General features: G+C 44.5%; 1 long non-coding RNA gene across 1 annotated transcript; it reads left to right on the top strand.

Moving 5' to 3' along the window:
- Positions 1 to 1,163: 1,163 nt before the first annotated feature.
- On the top strand, positions 1,164 to 19,348 carry LOC115402469 (uncharacterized). Its single transcript, XR_003933118.1, has 4 exons — positions 1,164 to 1,298; positions 16,135 to 16,237; positions 19,008 to 19,109; positions 19,182 to 19,348. It is a non-coding gene; the product is annotated as an uncharacterized LOC115402469 (long non-coding RNA).
- Positions 19,349 to 21,056: the final 1,708 nt, after the last annotated feature.

Below are 21,056 nucleotides of genomic sequence, written 5' to 3'. Positions count from 1 at the left end.
CCTCATATTTGTACATGGTGTGGTTTTAGGTCAAGACACAGCACAGAGTCTGCCCTGTTGAAGGTTCACAACGATATCGCCCTCGCTGTTGACGCTAAATGTCCTGTTGTTCTGGTACTACTAGATCTAACAGCAGCATTTGACACTATTGACCACAGTATTCTTTTGTCGCGCCTAGAGATGGTCGGCATTCGTGGTACTGTGTTGAAATGGTTTAAATCCTACTTATCAAACAGAAGTTTCTCTGTTAGGATCGGCAGTTTGTCCTCTTCTGTTGCCCCGTTAACATGTGGAGTGCCTCAGGGCTCTATTTTGGGTCCTATTTTGTTCTCTGTTTACATGCTGCCTTTGGGATCAATAATTGCCCATCAAAAAAATGATCATTTCACTATTATGCAGGTGACCTGCAAATCTATTTGCCTGTGTCATCACATACGAGTGATGCTGTCAAACAAGTAATGGGCTGCATATCTGACATTAAACAGTGGTTATGTCAGAATTTCCTTCATCTTAATGAAGCAAAAACAGACTGCATCTTATCTGGCGACTCCTTGCCTGGAGACTTTGGTGTGATGTCTGATCATTTTAAACCTACTGTAAGAAATCTTGGTGTTCTTCTTGACAGTGATTTTAGATTTGACAAACAGATTGACAGTGTGGTCCGAGCGAGTTTTTATCAGTTGCGCCTCCTAGCCAAGGTGAAGCCATCACTGACCTGGGCCTTTTTAAATCCAGGCTTAAAACTCATCTATTCAGGCTGGCATTTAACTCTCAGTAGCACAGTGGCACCTTGGTTTAATTGTATTTTATCTGTTTTTATTTTCATAGCTCCTTTTAATTGATCATGGACAAAATTTCAATTTGTTCCATCCGTTTTGTTGTAGTTGTTATGATTGTATTGCTTTTATCTCACTGTAAAGCACTTTGGTCACTTTTTGTGTGTAAAGGGCTATACAAATAAAATTTGATTTGATTTGATTTGATCTGTTTTTTTCAGCATTAGACTTCACTGCGTTGCAGCAGCAGCACTGATGGACTTGATGCATCTGTTTTCAACTGTGGGCTGATTTCCTGTCAGACCTGCCAACCCGCTGTGTTTGCATTTCCGCACCAGAGCAGAACTGCAAAACCACTTCCTGTTCCACTGGTGGAGAGAAGCCGCTCCTTCAATTTACAGCTTTCTTCTCTCTTTCATCGCGACTCTGACATGAAGCCGCCGTTCTGACTGCAGAGGTCAGAGTAAAACCTGGTCTGGGTCTGGGACCTCTGCTCCAGCTGACTGGTCCAGAGGACAAACAGTGAGTTTTCATGGCCTCTCTGTCTCCCTGTGTCTCGAGCTTCAGCTGCTTCTAGAGTCATTCTGAGCTGGAAACTGAACGATGGACTGATTTCATGCTTCATGCTTCACGTCTGCTGTGAATTGCTCTGCTTGGTTTTATTTCTGTGTTTTCTCGCTGAGAACTGAGACTCGCGTTGAAAGTAAAAGTAAGAAGCTGATCTGAAGGCTTCAGTTCTTTCTCTCTCTCTCTCCTCAGAATGATTTCAGTCTCTGGTTTGTTCTTTCACCTCCTCACCTCCTCAGAGCCTGAAACAGAGACCAGTCACTTTCTGATCCTCATCACTGACCGTTTAGAGTCAGGGACCAAACTTCTGTGACCTCACCCACAGCGGGGGGCGGGGCCACAGACATCATGACATCATGATGCAGCTGGAGGTCATGTGCCCGCTGGCAGCCATCTTGGCACGGTGAAGCTTGGTTCCGCAGCACAGTGAGGAATGAAATGTCTCATTAGAAATGTGATCATAAATCCATCCGTTTTCAGCTTCTATTGCAGTTTATTATAAACATCACACACACACACACACACACACACACACACACACACACACACACAGAATGAAATAAACTCATGAACTGTTCAGGCTGATTGAGATTTTTATTGAGAGAACTGATTAAAGGATTATATTGTACTTCATTGTTATTGATATTATGATTGCATCATCATTATTATATTGCATTGCTATATCTATTATTATCACAATTATAATTATTATTATATTTAAATTTATAATCACTATTATGATTGTTATTGCTATTATCTTTTAATCATCACAGTATTGCTGGGTCCATATTAATTTTTATATTTTATTTTGATTTATGATAACATGATAAATACCATAAACAGTAAAGCCTCAGATGCAACATATGTCCCATTAAAACCACCTGCATGTCTACAAACTACTGTAAACTACTGGAACTATAAAATACTGGTTTATTGATGACGGCGTCCAGCATCAGAGTCTGTCGTCAGATCCAGTCTGATCTTCCTCCGATCTCCTTCCAGCATCTTCCTCTGGTCAGGTTGAGCCTCCACTGAAGTCAGCCTCCTCTGGGGAAAATAACAGCTTCATTTTTTTCCAATTTCAACCCAACAACAAAAAAAAAAAAACCTGAAACAGAGTAAATAAAATATATTAAAGTTCAAAATGTATCAGAATGAATAATGTGATGATTTCATGTCGGCTTTTAGACTGATCGTTTTCATGGTCTGTTAGAAGACATGATCAGCAGAACTAAGTAATTTGTGTATTTAATATATTTCAGCCCAAAGAGGGTCTCAAGCTAGTTCTTTCTCCAGTAAGAAGCTGTAAGCAGCTTCTTACCTCCGTAGATGCACATGCACTGCTGCGGCTCCAGTCCACCGTGCCAAGATGGCGGCGCTTTAGGCCCGCCTCTCCACCTTCAACATGGCGTCTACTTCCAGGACGTCTGTGTCTCTGGGCCACAGCCATGAAGTCTGCAGGGGAACCACATGTTGTCACCAGGAACGTGATCAGAAACCAGCTGAGACTCCTGGAGGACAGACAGACAGAAACAGGACAGCAGCAGCTCAGGAGCTGTTCAGGCTGGTTGAGGTTGTTGTTGATGGATTGCTGTTAGGACTGTATTTCTGATTCAGGGATCAATGTGTGATTTTAATCATCGTTATATCGATGCGGTCGTATCTTTTATCACAGCCTTCATCATTAATACTGATTTTATGGTTCTAACTTATCTACATACCTTCAAACTCTGACACTGGGGTTTTTTGATTGTGTGACTGATCGGTCAGTGCAGGTCGTGTCCTGGCCGTGGAGTCCAGACTCGGTATTGATCAGGTTTTGGTGATCAGGTCTGGCTCGGGGAGCCTGCTATGTTCTCCTGGGTCTGGTCATGTCCCTCTGCCTGAGTGGGGCAGTCGACTCTGGACTCTGGGCTCTGCCCCCCTGGTGTCCGGTGCCCGGTGGGGTCGGTTCCTGCTGGTCTTGGCTCCCTGGGGCCCCGTGGCTGCCGGGATTCCTCTGCCCCCTTCTGGACCGGTGTGTGGAGTCTTCCTTGGGGGTCTGGACTCTGGGACGGCCTCCAGCTGGCTGGACCCTGTGGGCCTCTCTGTCCTGCCTCAGGTCTTGTCAGAGGTCAGAGGTCAGAGGTCATGATCAGTCCCCTTGCTGTCTTGTGGGCTGCTAGACTAATGACTCTCTGGATCAGGTCTCTCCTGATGTCCTGCTTTGTAATTTGACACCTGGATCCTCAGCTTCACCACCATCTGTGTTCTCTAACTACAGCAGGATGTTCTGTTCTCTCTGCTCAGGTTCTGGAGTGAAGGATGTGGAACCTTTGCTCTCTTCCTTCTCTACTCTCTTTGTTTGATTGATTCCTTTATTCCCCGAAGCTGCTCTTGAAGAGTCAAGGCCGGTCCTGCTTCACATGTCTGCGTGGGTGCGCGTTGCGCGTTGGTCCACGTGACGTAAAAATCGTCATGAATTCCTGTCTGCTAGGATCTGTGCGGACCGATCCGCGGACGTCCGCGCAGCAGCCAGATTTTAAGACCGCGTTGCGCGCAGGTCGCGGCGGTGTACGCCTGCGCCAGAGCGTCACAGCAAACAAAACATGACGGTAAAAGTGAAAGTAGACGGAGCTCCAGCCTGATGGCTCCACTTAAAGACACCGAAAGAGTAAAAAACTCGTGGAAAGAGAGAGCAGACTCTGTCTGGAGGGAGGAGGAGGTTCGCAGACAGAAGTGAAAGTAACTAATCGCTCCGGCGCCACCCTGCGATTCAGAAACAGAAAAAAAAGGCTAAATAAACTTTAATACTTAGTGATAATGTACTGACAGTGTATGTGCTTAATTTTCTCTAAATAATCTGTAATAAAGGAGCAGATAAACAGTCTGTAGTGCCGGAAAAGCTTCTGGAGGCTGCGTGGATCACCGCGCCTGCATGAGACGCGCACAGCTGAGCTCAAAATGTAGCATGGGAGAAAGCGCGTCCGCATCGGTGGTGCGCGGACCTTCCAAGGCGGACATGGAAACGCGTACATGTGAAGCATGGACCAGCCTTCAGTCTGGAAGCTTCCAGCAGCCAGAGCCTCCGTTCTGCTGCCCCCTGCTGGACAGAACATGTTGGAAAAGGAGAGAGAGAAAAAAAGACATGTGGAATAATGATCCATTACATTCTGGACAGAACTGAGGACGTCCTGATGCCACTTTTATGCTGACCCAGAACGAGTTCTGATATTTGAGAGCTTGCCGATACCGAGTACCGATAGGAGTAATCAATAACCCCATAACAACGAATGGAATTTTTTCCAGCATGTTCCCTGAACAGACATGACCCCACTGCCACAGATCTGACTGAACATCTCAGCTTCAGCCTGGGCGATCTACAGCTGGACTGCTGATATCAAACCAATAAAACATTTTCACAACACAGCATCACCACTGAAATCAGGCCCTGGTGTTCTGTTGAAGAGAAAAACCACAACCACTGAAATACCAGCTGATACTGCCAGCCAGGATCCTCACCAAACCCCTCATGCAAGAAGAAGAACCGAGATAAAAGCCAACAGGAACTTCAGCCGCTGGAACTAAATGCTCTTTAACACTGATCAGGAGTGACAGCCTATTGATCACATTGACACATGCTTGATGACCTCTGACCTTCACCTGTCAGCTGCTCTGACTTCAGACTGGGCTCCACCTCTGAAGCTCCGCCCTGCTGATACCTCCACCTTCAACAGGAAACAGAAATAGATTTTAATGTTGATTCTGCAGCGTTTACAAGTGATGTTCATGGAAGAAACAATAGATTACTCCTCAACCAAACACACACACACACACACACACACACACATGCACACACACAGGAGCATGTTTTATCAATCTGTGGAACAGAAAACAGACAAACAGCAGGTGGAAGGATTTTCCTCTGGAACACTGGAGCAGCAGAATTTAGTCTTTATGATCACTAGAGCTGCTGCACTTACTGGATTTGAACTGAAGATTCATCATTGATTATAATTTTGGTGTGTGTGTGTGTGTGTGTGTGTGTGTGTGTGTGTGTGTGTGTGTGTGTGTGTGTGTGTGTCTCTCTCAGGGACTGAGGATGTCTGGTGTGGATGAAGAGGAGGACAGATCAAGTGTGGACAGGTCAGAGCCGTCAGCTGTCCTCCTCAGTGTCTCTCAGTGTGTCTTCCTGCCACACAGGAAATGGACTCTTCTGATGTTGCTGTCGTGTGTGTGTGTGTGTGTGTGTGTGTGTGTGTGTGTGTGTGTGTGTGTGTGTGTGTGTGTGTGTGTGTGTGTGTGTCAGCAGTTGATGCTAATAGAATCCCAGTTGGTGTAGAGCTGAGCTTTAGGCCACGCCCCCTGTGTGTGAGGCCTCAGGTGTGTGTGTGTGTGTCCCTGCCTGAAGGCAGCAGGTGGAGACAGCAGGTGGCTGGTTCTGCTGGTTCTGCTGGTTCTGCTGGTTCTGCTGGTTCTGCTGGTTCTGCTGGTTCAGGGAGGTGGAGGCTCTCAGCTCAGAGGGCTGTGAGGGAGTTTTGTGTTCCTGCTGCTGGAGAAACTAAAGCTGCTTCCTGACGAGGGAGAGGAGCCGCTGAGCTTCACTCTCTGCTGTCTGCAGCTTTCCTGCTGCTTGAGGGCAAATAGGTGAAAAACCTTAAAACACAAAAATATAGTGTTCAGGAAAAAGTAAATCAAGAAGCAATAATCAATATAATCCAAAAGTAGTTTTAAAACTTTTTGAAAATGAGGATGAAACACCAGAAGATGGCGATATTCTAATGAACTGTTCAATCAGGATTTTACTTTGACAGACTTGATCAGCTTTTAGTCAAAGTGAACTCACAAAACTCAGAAACTACTTTCAGCTTTAAACTTTCCTGAAATGCTCCACATTCTGATCTGTCCATGTCCCACACTGTAAAGCCTGCAGGACGTCTCTTCACAGAACCAGTCCTCAGTTCACAATGACTTCAAAATAAAAGAAGGAAGAAGACTCATTAGAGTGGAGTCCAGGCAGAATCTTCCAGAGCAAGCGGCCCTTTTCAGGTGGGGGAGCCGCAGCTTGAGCCTCACAGTGAGGAGAACTTGACAGTCAGTGATATAAAGTTAGACGTATTAAAATCTCCTCTAAAACCCCAGCAGCTGATATTTCTGGTGGTCCCTGTGTGGAAGTGCTCTGATATGATTGGTGGTTTGTCTTGAACTCGGAGCTGCAGGTGTCACCAGGTAAAGTGTCCTGCAGGGCTGCAGGGACAGTGTTGAAGGTTCCTCCCAGAACCACAGCCTGCTGCATGGGGGGAGGGTTATCCTGAGGAGACCACGGCCTCCATTATGAGTTGGAGACTCTCTCATTTTATTATCCTGCTGCAGCCCAGTGGGAAATATTAATACCTAAATATGTAAATAAACAGGTTAAAACAGATTAAAACAGTGATTTGAAGATGTATTTTCAGTTTCTTACAATGTGTTTGAATGGTTAAAATGTTTCAATGTGTTTCATTGACTGTGTTAAAGGAATGTTGTTTCTGAGTGGTTTTCCTGCAGAGGTGTGTGAGGTGTGTGTGCAGCTCCAGCTGCCTGGTGTGTGTGAAAGGGGAGAGACACAGAGGACAGAGGAGGACAGAGCAGGGTGGAGACGGTTGTCCCAGCAGTCTGAAGCAGTGGACAGGAAGCAGTGATGGACCTGGTGTCTGCAGACTGTGGGACAGACAGTGGGGACGCAGACACAGTTTCTGGACTCTGACAAAGAACGGAGACATTTAAATTCTACACTCTAATTGTTGCTGACTGAGTGTAAAGGCTGAAACCATGATGTGAAGGAGACGGTTTTCTGTTCTGTTCATTTATTTTATTTTCATTCAAGCAGGAAATTCATTGTTCACTTGAGTCCAGCTTCTGTCTTTGTGTTTCGCAGTGCTGCTCAGTGTGTTTCCTACATCAGAGATCTTTAAATATAGACCCTGTTTTTGTGATATATGGTGATACCTATAGTAAAAAAGGTATTAGTCAAAATCCCTTTTATGTGAGGACAAGCTCTGAGGACGCTGTAAATAAATTTAAAACTGACCTTCTGGAATACAACTGCAATTGTGTGTTTATGGAGGGCAATGTGGACAAAGCCTATCAGTTTTTTTCTAGAAAGGTTTTGCTCACTATATGACAGACATTGTCCATTGCAACTGGTCTACGAAAGGAAAAAAGTCTCCAAATGTCCGTGGTTAACTAAAGGCTTGGTGAATGCATGTAAAAAGAAAAATTATTTGTACAAAAAAAATTTAAAACTACAAACAAAAGAAGCTGAAAAGTGCTACAAACTGTACAAGAACAAACTAACAAACATTATGAGAATAAAAAAGAAACAATACTACTCAGATAAATTGCATGAAAATAAAAACAGTATGAAAGGGATTTGGGGCGTTCTAAACGGGTTACTGAAAGCTGATCAAAGAAGAAAATCATATCCAGAATGCTTTGTTATTAATAATGAAGAAAATTATAACATGCAAGTTATTGTCAATAATTTCAATGTTTTTTTTGTGAATATTGGACCAGAATTGGCAGAAAAAATACCAAAACCTAGTAATGCACAAGAAGAGTCACTTACAGACAGGAATTCTAAGACGATGTTTCTGTCGAGTGTGGATGAGTTGGAGATTCTTAATATTGTTAATAAATGTAAAAATAACTCCTCTATTGATTGTCACGGTATCGATATGATCATAGTAAAAAAAGTAATCACCTCTATTGTAAAACCCTTAACTTATATATGAAACCTGTCGCTTCAGACTGGAAAGCTCCCAAGTGAAATGAAAATTGCCAAAGTAATTCCTTTATATAAAGATGGATCAAAAAACATTTTCACAAACTATCGACCTGTCTCTCTTCTCCTCAATTCTCAAAAATTCTAGAGAAAATCGTCAGTAAAAGGTTGGATCATTTTATAGATACATGTGGAATATTGAAAGACAGTCAATATGGCTTCAGGGAAAAGAGATCTACTACAATGGCAATTTTGGAAGCTGTGGGAAGAAATAACAACAAATCTTGATAAGAAGAAATTAGCAATTGGTATTTTTATTGATTTAAAGAAGGCTTTTGATACAATCAATCATTCAATTTTACTTACAAAACTGGAAAAATATGGTATAAGAGGAATGGCGTGGGACTGGATGCAGAGCTACTTAACTGAAAGACAACAGTTTGTCAAAATGGGGGGATGGGAGTCAGAATATCGAGGTATAGTCTGTGGTGTTCCTCAAGGATCTATATTGGGTCCTAAATTATTCAATCTCTATATAAATGATTTATTTAATGTGTCGACAGTGTTAAGAATGATACTATTTGCTGATGATACAAATATCTTTTATGCAAATGATAAATACAATGATCTTGTTAATATAGCAAATCAGGAATTGGCCACAATCAAGTCATGGATGGATATTAATAAGCTTTCGATTAACCTAAATAAAACTAAAGTAATGATGTTTGGCAATTTTAGCTGTCGAGAGTGTTCAATCAAGATAAACGGTATTGAATTAGAAATGGTGTCGGAAAACAAATTCTTGGGGATAATTATTGATGACAAACTGAACTGGAAACCGCATATTAGGCATATTCAAACTGAAATCGCCAAAAATATTGCAGTGATAAATCAAACCAAGTATGTGCTGGATAACAAAGCTCTTCGTCTGTTGTACTGTTGTTTGGTCATGTCATACCTGACATACAAATAGACAGCAATATGTTCAAATGGGTGAATATAAGTCATCGTTAAAGTGTATCTCCTGCGGTGTCCCCCAGGGGTCAGTATTAGGACCATTGTTATTTTTGCTGTACATAAATGATCTGTGCAATGTCTCAGGGAAAGCTAAGTTAGTGCTTTTTGCTGATGACACTACCATCCTCTTTAAAGCTCGGGTTGGCGATCTGAATGAGATACATTTTTTTAAATACTGGTTAAAATGATCTTTATGACCCAATGGGAAGCCATTCATGGCGTGTTTTTAAAGTAGAGCGGAAAATATCCGCTATCTACAGCAGGAGTAAAACGGGACAAACCGCAACCAATCGTCTTGACGGGACACCTTTTTTTAAACCAATCAAATCCCTTCGCCGTTCGACCTGCCCCCTGCGCGTACATGTACCCGTGCACTGACCCTGATTCAGTGCACGTAGAAGGACGGAGCGTCGTTGCAGAACAGTGGAGAAGAATGTTTGGGGCTTCACTCACTGTTCATGCGCCATACCTTGGCGTTGTGCAAATAAAGAAAAACGAAGAAACGAAGCGCTGAGGACAGGTTACGCCAGGAACGCACTGGACGCGGAAGTGCCACGCGCACCGCACGCGCCACGAACGTCTCCGCGTCTCCGCTCCCAACGGGAGCTCCTCCAATGGGGTGGGAGCTGGGCGGAGCTAGCTAGGCGGAGCCTTGGGGAGATGCTACATGCTAACGCTAGTTTTCCAAGATCGCCACCCTAGCTTTAAGGGTAAAGACCTCTCACAGATACTGCTTGAGGCCACTTTTGAAGTAGATAAAATGAAAAATTGGTTTAATGAAAATAAACTCTCACTTAACCTTAACAAAACAAAAATGACGATATTTTCTAATACAAAGGTCAATGTTGATGTGATAATGAAAATAAATGATGTACCTATAGAAATGGTTAATACGCATACCTTTTTAGGTGTTGTGCTTGACCATAAGCTGTCGTGGAAATCCCACATCGCTCACATTAATTCCAAGATTGCAAAGTGTATTTCCATCTTGGGCAGATCTAGGTATTTTCTGGATTACAAATCACGTTACACCATCTACTGCGCTCTGGTACTGCCGTATATTACCTACTGCCTTGAAGTCTGGGGAAATACATACAGAACAAATCTGCACTCTCTCACTATGCAACAGAAAAGAGCAATGCGTATTGTCCATAATGTCGGTTACAGAGATAGTACAAACTCGCTGTTCCTGGAATCAAGAGCCCTGAAACTCAATGACCTGATTAAACTAAAATCTCTTTTAATAATGTTCAAAACGAGACACGGTATGTTACCTAACAAAATCCAACTAATGTTTAGTCATAAAGATACTGCGTACAATCTCAGAGGTAAAACTAATTTCCAAAAGCACTGTTCTCGAACTAAAATGAAACAAATGTTCATTACAAGAAGTGGGGTTGATCTGTGGAACAATCTAGAAATTGAACTTAAAAACTGTACCTCTCTTCAACAATTCAAACGGCAGTATAAGAAGATCAAACTGAATCAATATGCACTAAGTGGGACGTAAGCTATATGTTTCTGTATGCGTGCGCGTGTATGGGTGCATGTGTGTATGTATGTATGTATGTGTTTGCACATGTGTATATATGTATGTATGTATATGTATATATGTATGTATGTGTGCATGTATATGTGTATATATATGTTTATGAGTACTAATACTCACAAGGTATCTTCTGAACGTAACTGGATGCAAGTAGCAGCTCCAGGGCGTTTATAAGCTTTGTGCTTCAGCCTGCTCCTTTTGAGCAAATGTGATGTATCTATAACTAATGTCCTTTTGAAATTTGCTGTAAATTGCTCAAACGAATAAAGAAAGAAAGAAATACGGGATTGAAATCTGGGGTAACAATTACAAAACTTCCTTACATTTTTTGTTTAAGCTCCAAAAGCGAAAAGTTAGAGTAATCAACAAGGCTGGATATTACGAACACACGAATAACTTATTTTTGCAATCAAATCTATTAAAACTTTCTGATTTAGTTGATTTGTATTCAGTACAACTATTATACAAAGCGAGTCGATCATTGTTACCAGCTAAATTACAAAAACTATTTACATTAAGGGAAACAGCGTATAATCTGCGAGGACATCTCGAATGTAAAGTTCCGTTGGTGTATTCAGCTAGAAAATGTATGTGTGTGTCGGTGAAAGGGGTCCGGCTCTGGAATGGGTTGGAGAAAGATTATAAGCAATGCCCTACTCTGTACAGTTTTAAAAAAAAGTATAAAGTAAGAATATTACTGCAATATAGTGTTGAGGAGGGGCTTTAAATGTTGTTTAGTTATATATTAACAGATCTGGTTGTTGCCAATTGTCACTCTTGTCATTGTTAATCTACTTATTAACGGCTTTGTGTTGCACTGGATGCAAGGGACCAGCTGGGTGGGGGCCTGGTGACTGGGGGCGAGTACCTCTCTCAGCAGACCGCTCACCCAGGCTTTTTAATTCACTGCACTAAATAAAGGGAAGCACCTAAATTACTCACTCATGTATACTTAAATTATTTAGATAAATAAATACATGCTGGTTAGGGCAGCCAGGCTGAGGTTTGCTGAGTGGGGGGAGCACCTCACGCAACTGGCCTCCTGTTACCTGACCTTTAATGCACCGCATCAAGACAGGAATACACCTATAATATCTAACAACAGTCAAGTAAGAGAAACAAACATACTGTAATTATCATGCATGAGACTAATTAATTATATTGTAATGAGGTTAGTGAAGCGGCTGGATCACCGGGGGCTGAACTGCATGACGGAGGGACTGCTGCCCTGCAGGGTGGAGCGGCATCGCTGATCATCTGCTTGTAACACAATTCAGAAACTGGACAAATCCTTATGATGGGCTGTTCTGTGTGTGTGATGTGTGATCAAATGTTTAGTGTGTGACGTTATGACCAAAAGATAGACCACAGACAGGTGTGTGTCTGTCTGTGGAATGTGACCATTCGAAGCTCACGTGTTAAAGGAAAAGGAAGAAATAAAAAAAAGAGAGAGACTCTGGACCTTGTTTGTTTTTGTTTTTGTTTTTTTCTGTTTTTGTTTTTCATGTATGATTGCACTTTATAAAGCACCCCACACTGTATAGAGGGAAAAGGAGGATGAAGGTATGTATATTGCACTGATACTGTTTGATGCTTTCAACTCTGGACTTCCTTGTTATTTTTTTTATTTTTTATTTTTTTTTTCTCTCAAACACAGACTGCAGTGGGAGGTGCTGGGGGCACCGGTTGGTTGTATGGGGGGTAGGCATAAATAAGCTTTAGCTTCAGCCTACTCCTTTTTTTGAGCCAACATGTATTTTTTTGTTGTAAATCTTGAAAGTGACCGATGTAAACTGCTCAAAAAATGAAATAAATTAAACTAAACTAAAACCCAGAACTGAGAGAATGTTCAGTAAATCTGAGTGACCTTAGTAACTTTAAAGGACTCGGGGCTTTTTCTGCATGGTAGACGGGTTATCTTAGCCAAACTAAGAACCTGAACACACATGGACAACAAGAAAGCAATATCAGTAGAGTTGACTCTGCATCTGAATTCTACGGAGGCCCTGAGGGGACGTCGAGGTAAAAAAAAAAAAAACTGCAGAAGAAAAAATAAATACTATTGTGAGATCTGGCAGAGCTCCAGGTGAACTGCTGGTCCGTTTGCCTGTTATGAGAACATCCACGTGTTTTAGAGCTTTTTTCATTCAACCTAATTGGAGACTGAGATTCAAACCACAGCGGATGATGGAGGGGCGGCTGAGGAGGAGGATCTGGAGACGTTTCTGCGGTCCAGAGACGTCCCTCAGGAGGACATACTGCTCATGAAAGGCAGAACATTCAGGAGGAACTCGTTGGCAAAGCCCAGTTAAAGTGCCTTTAATTCTCTGCTAATGTCTTAAAAGTCTAAACAAGAACTAAAAATAGTTCGTTCCAACACAGTTTTATTGAATTCAGTGGAACTGAGCTTCGACTTCAGCAGTTGAGACTCAGGTCTAAGCTGTTAGATCTCTGACAGAGTTTTATCTCTGGCTGCAGCATCAGCAACACCACAGTGCAGCTGAATCTGCTCCTTTATGAATGATGAACCAAACAGCAGCCGGCTCTTCACAACCACTGAGTTTTCACCTTCAACCTCCAGAGAAGGATGAAGGCTCCAGCTGCAGCTCAGAAAGCGTCTTGATACGAGCTGCTGAGAGGCTCCGTCTTTGTTCTGGGGCTGATCTGGAGGCTCTGTCTGATGTCCAGCTGATAAATGAGTTGTTAAAGAAGAAAGAGCAACTAAAATGGGAAAACAAGAAATAAAAACACTGTAAAACAAAAAAAAAAAAAATCTAATTAGTTTAAAACAATCATAAAACAACCAGAATTTAAAAACAAACTAGTTTGAAAATTGAAAAAAAAAAACAAAAACCTTTGTAGCTCAGACATGAGCTAAAAAGGTTTTAACAGGTAAAATATTGAAAATCTCTCTAAACTGCTGAAAAAGGATGAAACCATTAACATCAGGTTGAAAAGCAGTTGGCAGTGAAATGTTTCCCGTCCTGAATTCTGACTGAAACGTGACGAAAGCAGCATCAGCTTCAGGTTCTGTGTGTGAATCATGACCAGACATGAAACCTGATCAGCTGCGTTTTAAAGCTTCAACATGTTTTGTGGCTAAAAGTCAGTTTGATTTGGTGGAAAGTCAGAAAAAAGTCTCTTGGTGGTCCTGAAGGTTCCAGACCTCTGTCTCAGGATCAGGGGGTTGGGGGGCCGTGGGGGCCTCAGTCCTCGCCCCCCATGCAGCAGGCTGTGGTTCTGGGAGGAACCTTCAACACTGTCCCTGCAGCCCTGCAGGACACTTTACCTGGTGACACCTGCAGCTCCGCCTCCTCCCCTCTGACTCACTCAGAGGAGGAAACATGATGGAGGGCAGCGGCCTCCTCACTCCTCAGCTGCTGTTGTTTAGCAGGAAGAGGAGGAGCCAGAAACATTTCAGTGGAGGAGCAGGAAGAAACCTGTCCTTCTCTGGAGGCTCTGAAGTCCCTCTGGGCTCCAGAGCCGCAGGTTGAACACCGCTGTGATCAGAGAAAACCTCTGACACCAAATAAATGTTCAGACTTGATGTTAAAACTCCAGCTTGACTTTCTGGCTGAGACTCAGGTCCTGAAACAGGCTGTAAACAGACTCTGTCAGTGATTGGCTGCTCTGGGTGAGTCAGAGCAGAGACGAGGACTTTGTCCTCATCAGAGGTGAGAGACGGACTGAGAGGGACACCGAGCAGCTTCTCCTGTCCTCCAGCTTCCTCACATGGAGAAGAGTGTGAAGAAGAAGTGGAGAGAGTTGAGGCGAGAATCTGTCAGCTCTCTAGAAGCTTCCACAGCGGAGCAGAGACTTCTTCACTTCTCTTCTTCTCTTTCATTCACTCCATCACAAACCTGACAGCTGTTGTCTCCTCCTCCACCTGCTGGACAAACATTTAACATCAGGTAAATAGTGGCCTCTTCACTTTCTGCTGTGGCTGCAAAAAACAAACAAAAAAAAAAAAAAATTAAGAATGGATACTTTAGTTTCTGCAGGGGGCGGGGCTTCAGCCCTCCTACACCCTGATTGGCTCATGCTGGCGTCAGTCTTCAGCTCACAGTGTGATCAGGTGACCCTCCTCTCTGTGCTGAGACCTTTGAACACACACCTGGTGTAGAAATGACTGGATGGTGACTTCCTGCTGGAATCAGGAGCTGGAGGCTTGAGGACGTTCAGAGTTTGTGTTGGAGGGAAGTTTGACATCAGAACCAGAATTCACTGATTGTCTCTGTGGACAAAGCTCCATGGACTCTGAGACAGAAGCAGCTCTTGGAAACAGAGCAACATAAAAACTAGAGGAAACAGTGAAGACATGAAGATTCAGAGATTGTACGAGGGCCAGTGGAGAATTGGGAGAAAGGGTTCGGTTTATTTACAAGGTCAATATAGAAACAACATGAAAAATGCAAAAAATGTTGCCTTTAATGATTATATAATGTTGCACTTGGGTTGTTGAACTTTGTGTTTTGGCAGAGTTGCTACAAAGTGAGGAGTGAGGATGGTCAGCTGTTTGGTTTGGTTTGGTCCGCAGCATTCAGGGCAGCAACAGCTCCAGAGTGAAAACTGTTTCTAGTCTGTTTTTTCTCCTTTAAGGCCCTGAAAGACCTCCCTGAGGGTCAGAGGTCAAACAGCTGGTTCCCGGGTTGTGAGGAGTCCCTGACGATGCTGCAGGTTCTGGATTCTTCTTCTGAGAGTCCTCAGGAAGTGAAGTCTCTGCTGGGCCTTCTTCAGGATCAGGGTGGAGCTGGCAGTCCAGGTCAGGTCTTTACTGATGGAGGAGACCAGGAAGCTGAAGTCTGGCTCCACCTCCACCCTGTCTCCATTCATTGTTCTGAGCTGGAGGTCCGGTCTGCTCCTCCTGAAGGCGAGGATCAGTTCCTTCAGCTTGGAGACGTTCAGGATGAGGCTGTTGATGGAGCACCAGACCGACAGTCGCTCCTCCTCCACCCTAGAAGCAGAGGTGTGATGGAGCTGCTTGGGTGGGGGGGGTGCAGTCGTGGGTGTAGAGGAGGGGGCTCAGCACACAGTCCTGTGGACAACCAGTGGTCCTCCATGCTGAGGACAGCTGGGGTCCTACTCTCACCCTCTGGGAGTGGCCGGTTCAAAACCCTGAATCCAATTCCAGATGTGAGAGAGACCAGGTCCCTCTGATCCATTTCCAGATGTGAAAGAGACCAGGTCCCTCTGATCCAGTTCCAGATGTGAAAGAGACCAGGTCCCTCTGATCCAGTTCCAGATGTGAGAGAGACCAGGTCCCTCTGATCCAGTTCCAGATGTGAGAGAGACCAGGTCCCTCTGATGCTCAGTCCTCTCACAGTGATGGAGGACGGTAGGATGTGTTTCAAAGAGTTAGGACTCTTTCTTTAGGGGACAGAAATCAGGTCTCCTTCACCAACATTCAAAGGTAGTTTGAAGATCAGACAGGTCATAGGTCAAAATGGTCATATTTAACTGTGTGTGCATGCATGTGTGTGTAGGTGTGTGTTCTGCCATGGATCAGTGTGAGGACAGAGAGGAGGGAGTCCGTCCCTCTGAAAGGACTCTGTGTGGAGAACATGAGAACCAGACCACAGCTCAGAGGTGAGACTGTGTGTGTGTGTGTGTGTGTGTGTGTGTGTGTGTGTGTGTGTGTGTGTGTGTGTGTGTGTGTGTGTGTGTGTGTGTCAGGAAGTTGAACCCAGCTGTGTTTCCCTGAAGAGTGACTTTTCAAAGGACTTACCGATAGTCTGAAGAACACAGTGAGTTTTATCCGGTTTCCGTCCCCGCCACAGCACTATTAAAGATCACAGATAGCCTTCTCACAGCAGCTGACCCCGGTTTGATCTCCATCCTCATCCTTCTCCATCTCAGTGTGGCCTTTGACGTCGTTTCTCAGCCCATCTTGCTCAATAGACTCTCCTCCATTGGCATCACACACACCCCCCTCCACTGGTTTCACTCCTCCCTCACTGGCCGCACTCAGTTCATCCAGCTCAAGTCTTTCACCTCTCAGCCCTCCCCTCTCACTTCTGGTGTGCCCCAGGGCTCCGTCCTGGGGCCCCTCCTCTTCATCATATACCTCCTTCCCCTCTGCAGTATTTTTCGTAAACATGGTATTAACTTTCACTGCTACGCGGACGACACCCAGCTCTCTCTCTCTCCAGTAAAGCAAACTCCACTCTCCCACCCTTCTTCCATCACCCTCTGCATCTCTGAAATCAAATCCTAGTTCACCTCAAATTTTCTGAAATTGAACAGTGATAAAACAGAACTTCTACTTGTTGGCACCAACTCCTCACTGTCCAAATCTAACAGGTTTTCCCTCACCATCGACAGCTCCTTGGTGTCCCCCTCCCCTCAGGTTAAGAGTCTGGGTGTCGTCCTCGACAGCACACTTTCTTTTCACTCCCACATCAATAACATCACTCGGTCTTCATACTTCCACCTACGTAACATAAACCGCCTCCATCCCTCTCTCACCCCTCACACTGGTCCACAGCCTCGTCACCTCCCGCCTCGACTACTGCAACTCACTCCTCTTTGGTGTCCCCCACAAATCCCTCCATCAGCTCCAACTGGTCCAAAACTCAGCAGCTCGCATTGTCACCAAAACCCCTTCCTTCACCACATCACCCCCGTCCTCCAGGAGCTCCACTGGCTCCCTGCTAAATTCCGGATCATTTTCAAAATACTTCTGTTTGCTTTTAAAGCCATCCACAATATTGCCCCCCCACCCCCCATCTGTCTGATGTCCTTCTCGTTGCCACTCCCTCACGCTCCCTCAGGTCTTCCTCCTCTCTCCACCTCTCTGTGGCCCGCCTCAGCACCATGTGGAGCAGAGCTTTCAGCCGCTCTGCTCCCCGACTCTGGAACTCTCTCCCATCAGACATCCGCAACTCTGACTCTCTTCCTCAATTCAAATCCAAACTCAAAACCCACCTGTTTCAATCTGCTTATCACCCGTGATCTCTCTTTTTGCTGTGCTACGCTGTCTTTTTCAGTTCAGTTCAGTTCAGAAAACTTTATTGATCCCATAGGGCAGTTCATCTGCAGCACATCTCAAGCAGTTTCACACATATATACAGCATGAGACAGTCCAGTTCAGCTACAAGTGGAACTCAGGTTGAACAATAATAAAACAAGCAATACAATAAACAATTTAAGAAAGGAGTTTGAAAAACGATTAGTCTTCTGAGCTGGAGCATAATACCGGCGTCCAGAAGGCATCAAGATAAACTCTGGAGTCAGAGGATGAAGAGGCTGAGCCAAGATACTCTGCTTTACTCAGCAGCTGCTGCTCCCACAGAAAACGCAAGTCCCTCAGTTTAACACCTGTGATTTTAGAGCAGGTCTTGACAATGTTCTGCAGTTTGTTTTTGTCCCTCACAGACAAGGATTGAAACCAACAGATAAAAGAAAATGTGAGTAAACTCTCAATAAACGAGCAGTAAAAATAATTTAAAAGAGTTTTGTTCACATTAAAAGAGTTCAACCTTCTCAACAAGTCGGTACGCTGCTGCCCACGTCTGACAATGTGCTCAGTGTTCATGTCAAATCTTAACTTGTCATCCATCACCGTGCCCAGATATTCATAACTATTGACAATGACCACGTTTTCTCCATGGATGACACTGACACTGTGGGAGGAAGTTCATCTAAAATCAATGACCATGTCCTTAGTTTTTAAAACATTTAAATCAAGGTAATTTTCCTCGCACCGCTTAACAAAATGGCCTGAAGCAGGACCATGATTTCCCTCCTGTCGTGACAGTAGAGAAACCAGAACTGTGTCACCTGAAAATTTCATCTCATCTTGTTTTATTTATTTGTAATGTGATTTTAATCTTGTGCAAAGTGTCCTTGAGTGTTGTGAAAGGCACTATGAAATAAAATGTTTTATTATTATTATTATTATTTCCTGTTGTCTTCTGCATTTCATGTCTTCAGTCAGAAAATGATTCAGTCTTCATGTCACTGAAGCTAAAATCCTGCTGAAGTTTCTAACTGTTCAACCAGGACCGGCGATTAGGCTGGGCATCCGGGGCACTTGCCCAGGGCGCCGGGCCATAGGGGGCGCCTGACGCCGTGAGGGGCGCCGGCCAGGGTGCGACGTTGTGACGACCCGTTTGAGCAGCGCACTGCTTACCCCCCCCCCCCACCCCCTGCCATCCCCCCCCCCCCCCCCCACACACACACACTCGCGGTGGGACCCTCGTGTCGCCTTGCCCGGGGCGTCTGAGAAGCCGGTGCCGGCCCTGTGTTCCATAGTTCTCAGTCAGAGAATCATCAGAGTCTGAAACTCTCAGTTCTTCCTTCTCCTCCAGTCTTCCTCCATCTCTCCACTCAGTCTGTTCCTGATGTTTGTTTTCAGCTCTGACTCTGAGTTTCCGTCCAGCTGTGAGTCCCTGAAGAGTGACTGGTCTATGAAGGAACCCCTTCACTTTAAATCAGGACCAGGACCTGCTGATGAGGGGTGAGGATCAGTGTTGGTGTCAGGATTCATCCTCAGAGCAGCAGCTTGAACAAGGTCAACATGTTTCTGCAGCGTCAGCCAGCAGAGCTCCCAGGTTCTCCGTGGAGGCTCCGCCCCTCAGCATCCAGCACATCTGGACTCCATCTTTATGGTGAGAACCAGTCTCCATTCAACACTTTACTGTCTCATCAGGGAGACAGGAGACGTTGTTGTGACTTCCAGCTGAAACATGAAGCAGACTCTCAGCTTCTTAAGCCCCGGTCACACCGCCCGAACTTTGCTGGAGCGTCCCTGGAGCGGTGAAAAAAATCCATCACCGCTTGTAACCGTTCCACCACCGTTCACCACCGTTTAACAGAAGCTGGCCTCCGTTCAAGCAACGCCGTAAACGCTCGGAGGCCACCGCTGATGTTACACCCCCTCCAATGGCTGCAACGATCAGCCAGACCATCATACATTTTTTTTGTGTTTTTGCGCAGGAGCACAGCAGCAGGTTGTTTTTCTGTAATCTAATGTATTAGAAATTAACATAAATAAACAAAATATTAAGTCAAGAGGATCAGCAAACCTTTTAATGCCTCATGTCTGCTTTATTAATGCCTCAGATCAGGTTTTAAAATTTATTTGACTTTTTACAGCGCATTTGCGCATCGTCACCTCTCACACTCCGCACACTTGTTTCCTTGATAAACACGCACACACACACCAACACACACAAAACAGTTGTGTTATTAACCGTCAATAATAATCAAGAACATATTAAAATTAGTAAAAAAAGTCTCCCCGGCTGCGCCCCAGGACGGACACCCCCCACACGGTCCGTCCTCACCCTGTTCATTCGATTCTGGGACTGCAGGCTCCACAGGACAAAGGGATTTATTAGGGACCGAGCCCGGAGGGCATGGTGGCCGCAGGCCACCATGCCCGGAGGGCAAGGTCTCTATTGTTCTTCGTTCGTTTGTCGTTCTCCTCCTCCTCCTCGTTCTCTATTATTATACTAACGCCCAAATAAACGCGAATTTGACCCCCTAAACATGCACAAAAACTCACCAAATTTGGCACGCAAATCATGACCGGCGAAAAATTTTATAAAATGGAAAAATTGGCCCCATCTGCTCTCTAGCGCCACCTAGATCCCAAAAAACGTCTAAAACAGTCGCTACGGCCCGCAGGAATGTCGGAGAGAGATCAAACCAACACTCACGCGTTCGTCTCATCGAGATCTACATTTCACGCGCTGACACCCCTGACTTAAATCCAACAGGAAGTCCGCTTTTTCCCTTTCAAAGTAAAATTTTGATCAAAATCACTCCTCACGAAAAAATTATCTCCTCCGAGACCGTTTGTCGCACACACATAAGAGTCACACGACGTGAAAGAGGACAAATTTCTCTACAAAAGTTGTGAACAACTTTGTCAAAAGTCTAACGGTGTGGATTTTATTAGCGTACAAAGTTGGAAGTCTGAAATCCTGCCTTGCTCCGGCCCTCATCCGTTATAATGGGGAAAAAAGGAAAAAAGTCGCCTTTTTTCAGCACCTCGAACAAGTGGCGACTGCGGCTAAACCGTGACTCCTATCAACAAACCGAGCACACGGAAAGTTGCAGCAGGTTCTCCCGAACAAGATGATGTAACATAAGTGGGGAAAATATCATGTTATATGTATCTTTTCACAGGTAAGAAAAGGTGTGCGCTCAGCATTTTTTTTGCTCTCAGTTATAATGGAGCCGGATGGGGAAAAATCTCGTGCTTCTCACAAACTGAGGCCTCTGGGGTCCAAACTAAACGTCTGACTTCTCTGAAAGCCTCACCAACTGAAAGCCAACAAATTTTCCTATCAAACGTGATATTTTTTGTTCAGTTTTGCCAAACAGCAAAGGAACAAGGACCAGTTGTTTCCCCAAAAAAACACTTTTATTTTCTCCTCTCTCCACTCTAACTGAAATG

Source organism: Salarias fasciatus, chromosome 15 (genome assembly GCF_902148845.1).
Source record: "Salarias fasciatus chromosome 15, fSalaFa1.1, whole genome shotgun sequence".
Taxonomy (NCBI): Eukaryota; Metazoa; Chordata; class Actinopteri; order Blenniiformes; family Blenniidae; genus Salarias; species Salarias fasciatus.
Note: the sequence above shows the minus strand (reverse complement) of the source record. Positions and strands in the feature narration are given on the sequence as shown.